Here is a 5801-nt window from a genome sequence, read left to right on the forward strand (position 1 = left end):
GTGGTCCAAGGAAGCGGGGAGGGGACATCTTTGGTCAGCAGGGCAAGTAATGGTTTCACAATGAGGCTGTAATTAGGCAACCACTGTCTGCAAAAAGAGGTTAGGCCAACCAAAGAGCGGACCTGTTTTTGTGTTTTTGGGATGGGGGTGTCTAGGATGGTTTGGATTCGGTCAGGGGTAAGTTTCCTCCCTTCTTTGGACAGAAGATGGCCTAGGTAAGTCACTTGTGGCTGGCAGAACTGTAACTTCTTTTTGGAGACTTTATGGCCATTTTCTGCAAGAAAGTGTAGGAGTTGGACGGTGGCTGTCGTTGCAAGCGGGGTGGTGTCGGCCGCCAAAAGGATATCATCGACATATTGGATCAACACCACTCCCTCTGGTAGCTGGAAGGCATCCAGCTGTCTTTTGAGGGCCTGGCTGTAAATGCTGGGACTTTCAGTGTACCCCTGGGGAGCTCTACAAAATCGGTACGAGCGGGATTTTAAAGTGAAGCCGAAGAGATAACGGCTGTCTGGATGGATGGGGATAGAGAAAAACGCGTTCTTAAGGTCGATAACAGTGAAGGTGGTGGCGGTGGACGGGATGAGGGTCAAAATGGTGGTGATATCAGAGACTACGGGATATTGGGGTACAACCACTTTGTTAATCTCTCGTAAGTCGATGATGAAGCGGTACGCTTTCTCATCTCCTTCACCTTGCTTCTTAACAATAGGTAGGATTGGGCTGTTGCAGACGTTGCTAACCACCTCTTCAACCACTCCTGCATCTACCAGAGACTGAATGATCGCTACCAGTGCCTTCTCACCCTCTGGGGATATCCGATATTGCGGGAGTTTCGGGAGCATAGCGTCCTGTCGTACAGTTATGTGGATAGGATCAATCATCATTCGCCCCACATCAGAGTCGTTTTTGGCCCACAGGTACGGGGGCAGGGTGTCAAGCAAGGACATGTCAGCGTCAGTTATGGGGCACATGTGTCGTGGGGGACGGGATCTGGGCATGTCTGGGTTGTCGTATAGGATGACTCGTATTCCATCTGGGGAACACCTAATGGTAGCTCGAAAATGTTTCAGTAAGTCAATGCCCATAATGGCGTCAGGGGAGTTGGAGGAAAGCAGGAATGTCGCGTCAGTGGTGTTGTTTTCTAGATCAAAGGAAATAGGTACGGACAGGGGGTTAGTGGAGGGCGTTCCATCGAAACCTATCGACGTTATGTGTGAGCCAGACAAGGGTGCCCTTGGAATCAGTCGTTTTGATAACACACTACGTGTCGCCCCAGTGTCTACCAAGAATGGAGACTCTGTACCCAGGACCTTAGCGGTGACATAAGGACCTTGCTGGTCAACACAGAGCTCGACTGGATCCCTCCCTTGCCCCTGGCAGTCCTATGCAAAGTCGGGGGCATGTTCACCTTCGGACAGCTGATATTGGTTCTGCCGGGGACGGTCAAATGTGTTCAGTCTCCCTGATCTGTCATTGTTGGTGCCGTTGGCATGCCCTCGTCCTTGTACCCCATTTCTTGGACCACTTGCCACATCCCTGGAGTCCCTATTTCTATTCATCTCTAGCATAACCGGACACTGGTATTTCCAATGGCCGAACCCTTTGCAGAAGGCGCATTGGTCGTTGCTAATGTCTCTACGTCCAGTGTGGGGTGTGGGAGTGTGATCTTTAGGAGGTAGATCTCTGGGGGCGGCTGGTTGGTAGTTCCCTCTTTGATGTTCCCGTCCTATCGTTATACCTTGTATCTGGGCTATCATTACCCTTTCCTTTAAATCTTTCTTCTTTTTCTCGGACGCCCTATCATTCTCATTCTTTTGGTGCTCGTAATACTGAGCCATCTGAAGGATAGCTGCAGGTTTGGAGGCCCCCCAACTACTCTCACTTGTCTGCAGCTTTTGGGAGACCTCTTGCGTTAGACCCTTTACGTAATTTTGTACAAACAGGTGCTGTCCGGTTGCGGTGGTCATGTCTTGGCCACTGTAGTCGGAGAACACTGTCTCGAATCGGGAGAAGTATTCTGACACATCTTCCTGCGGTTTCTGTCGACAGGCCGTGACTATCGACCAGTCTACCTTTCTTTCTGGGATCAGTGTCTTTAATTTTTGAACTATTTTGTCTGGGAGTTCTAGTATGTCTTTCACTGGTTTCCTTCCAGGTTCTCGTTGTCTATCTAATTTACCGAGTTGGTCCCAGGTATGCCCAAACAGATCCGTGTGGTCAGCCTTCCGGATTTGCTTCCACACGTCAGCTGGCAGGCATAACCCGAAGAACAAGTCAATGTCTGCTAAAGTCATTATCGTCGAACCCAAGGCTGTGCCTAATTCGGTATAAAATGCTGTCGGGTTCTTTCTTAAGTCGGGCAGGGTTTGCTTAAAGGTTAGGATATCTTGTCGGTCCCATGGTTGGTAAACCCAATTGTACACAACCCTTCCCTTTGCATTTTCATTATTAATATCATCGCTCGTTCCCTGGCCCCGTGGCGGGATCCAGTAAGGGGCCGCTTCTCTGATAGGCATCATAGTATTGGCTACTTCTACCGAGGTCGTTTCAGGGACTGTAGCCTTGGCTTCTGGTTTCTGTTCCGTGAGGTGGCGGAAGACCTCAAGCATCTGCATGAAGAGCTCCGTCGCCTCACGTTCAGTCCCATCTCCAACATCAATTTTCCTATACAGTGTTGTTAGTTTAGCGGGACCCTTACTTTAATACCTATCTTCATACGCGTTCAGGGTGTAGTAGCTGAATCGCAAGATGAAATGCCGTCTGTGGCTGTCGGCATGTGAATTATATACGCTCATTGTATAATCTTCGCTCTCCCTTCGTTCTACTAATGTCTTTGCTATTTTGTCGATCCCATCCCGCTCATCTTTGCTCAACCTATTTAGTCTGGCTGATGATTGCTTGCTAGACTCGGGGTCGTCTGATGAGGTTGTTAGTGTGGCTGGTGCAAAGGCCGTGAGGGCTGGTGCACTAGCACTAAGATCGCTTTCGCTCTCACTCGGAGCGTGAAAGCTTTGTCGGCAGGGGGCATAAGGAGGAGGCATGTAGATGATTGGGGGACCTAGTAGTAACTCATCGTTCGCCCGTTGTTTGGAGGGCAATTCAGGGTAGAGCGCAGAGGGGGTCCTAACAGGACATTGGCCTGTCGACCCTGATTCTTGGTTTTGCATAGTATCTTTTCTTTCTTTTATTTCTTCTTCTAGTTGCTTCGCGGCTAGGTGGGCTGCCTTTCGTAATTCTTTCCCTATTTTTGCTTCTTCTCTTTTCTTTCGTTGTTCCGTTTCTTTGCGCCACATGCCGATACTGTCGAGCATAGTGGGCGTGGTCTTATTCTTCTGGAGCGCTATTTCTAATGTTTTTATTTTATTTTCGTCAAAGGAACCTATCAGTGGCCACTGACTTTCAGGGTTCTTTTTCGTATATTTATGCCATAGTTTAGTGTAAGCTATAGCGACTAGTCCATACTTAGTGAACATGTCCTTATTAGGGGTGCCCTCCAGTGGAGCTGGATGGTTCATCTCTAATAAGCGGTCCGGGCTAAACAGGCTACCAACCAGTGGGGAGAAGACAGGCATGACGGATTACAACGGGGACAAAAGTCTGCACTACCTATCTTATCACGGCGGACAAAGACTAGACAGAATATTTCTATTCTACGTTGTTTGGAGGCCGTGAATACCTCAAAAGAACCAATACCGAATAATCGGCCAATCAAACAATCCAGTGGGGAGAATAAGTGGGCACGAAAAGTTATCGTTACCCACTCTTTCTCTACCTGCAAAGAGAGACCTTGTTCTTCCCTGTTTGCAGACAAAGAATCTCCAGACAATAATCCACGAACGACAGTTCGGGAAACAGTGGGGGAGGAAGATAGGCACGACGGATTACACGGGGACAAAAGTCTGCGTTACCTATCCTTCACTGCTTGCAAAGAGAGAGCCTGTTTGTTTTTCCCCGTTTGCAGACAGTGAATCTCCAGAGGGTTTCAACAAAGCGTAATACTAGTATTATCCAAACAAAACAATATTTTTTCCAATCTGTCGTGTTTACACGACCTTACCCGGACCGCATGGACGGTTTCCTGTCCTCTGGATCCAGCGCCCGATCGTCCTCTCTTCTTCGTGATGTTCGTGGCACTCCTGATGGTTCCCAGTCAGGACCGTAGATCACTCGAGAGAGGTCTGTTCAGAACTAGTGAAGGTCGGATGATCGGCTGTCAGACGAGGGTCTATCGGACACGAGCTCTTCCCGATCGTTGCAGTCGTTCACTCTGTCATCGGGACCTCTCCCACTGGATCCACGTGTCGCTGATGGGCCCCACGCTTTGGGACGCCAATTGTGGAAAAAGGTAGGGCTAGGACCTTTCTCAAGATTTGCCCGGCGCTAACCGCCCTTGTACCATTCAAATTTACCAAGCAATGAGGCAGGCGCCGGAGACCAGAAGGCAGGAAACAGAAGTTTTATTCCGACGGAGCAGAACACATCAGATCAGACAACAAGGTATCATCTCGAGGTGCTCTAACAGCCTCTCGGAGGCCTGGCCTCTTATACACTGGTTTATGGCATGTGACCTTTCTTTATTATAATCGGAACATTGTGAAGCCCGGAAAAAGACATCCCCGCAATCCTCGTGTCAATCCCACCCCCATATACCTTCACAATAGAGGTCCTCAACCTACTGATAAGAGGAGGGGGGGTCATCACGCAGCTGAGTGTTCTGCCGAGTCTTAGGATGTGTGCGCCTGATCATATCACAGGGGGTGGGGAGGCCTGGATCAATAGAGGGTCCTTTGAAGGAGAGCGACCTCATACAATAAGGGGCAGTAAATGGTATCTCCCGGCTTAGGCGATGGCTTCGGACCTGTGTGGACAGCTGGACGCGGGGTGAGGGGTCATCAAAGGAGTGGTATTCATGCCTCGTGGACAATCCAGTGCGGAGGGAAGGTTGATCAACAGAGGGGCATTCATCGGAGGAGAGGAGGTGTTGGTCAGGCGCTGGCGTGACTCCCAAGGACAGGGTCATGCAGAAGGGTTATGTTCATGAGGGGAGGGAGGGGGAGCCAGGGTGCGCGGAGGATGCTTGCTGGGTCAGAGGGGCGCGCTGGCGATCGATCGTGGACAGGGAGACCATGATGCCTAAAATGGTGATCGTGCACGTTGTACGTGGGTGACAAGCTGGCGCAGATAATGTTTAGCTCACAAACTAGAATTCCACAACACATCACACACCAATGAACCATCATGCAGCACGTAGTCTTGACTCATGTTCCTCTGCACTGTCACAGGTGACGAAGGATATGCACTTGGATGATGACACCTCTCCGAGACCCGACCACAGGCCCAGAGGCAATACAATGTGGCACACAAATGCACCAGGGGCATCGTGGAGTGCATATTTGATGTGTTGAAGTCACATTTCAGGTACCTGGACGTCACACGTGGTAAGCTCCTGTACAGCCCAGACCTTGTGTGCAAGATGATCGTTGTATGTTGTGTGTTGCACAATATAAGTGTACACAGCAAGGCCTCATGGATACGAGTGCCAGATGCACCAGACAATGATGATGAAGATGAGGCAGGTGGACAACACCCCACTGCAGCCACAGCAGGAATAAGCCGTAGGGACTACGTCATTGACAGTTTATTCTGTGGTTGATGTCACATTGTGTGGGTCCTTAGCAGTAATGGCACAGTACGTTAACTGACCACAGGCACTGCATGTGCTAATCAAAGCATTCCGATACACATTCCCTGCGTGCATGTCACACATCTGTACAGGCACTTCACTCAGACACATGTGG

The sequence above is a fragment of the Lissotriton vulgaris genome, chromosome 4_1, assembly GCF_964263255.1.
Source record: "Lissotriton vulgaris chromosome 4_1, aLisVul1.2, whole genome shotgun sequence".
Classification (NCBI taxonomy): domain Eukaryota; kingdom Metazoa; phylum Chordata; class Amphibia; order Caudata; family Salamandridae; genus Lissotriton; species Lissotriton vulgaris.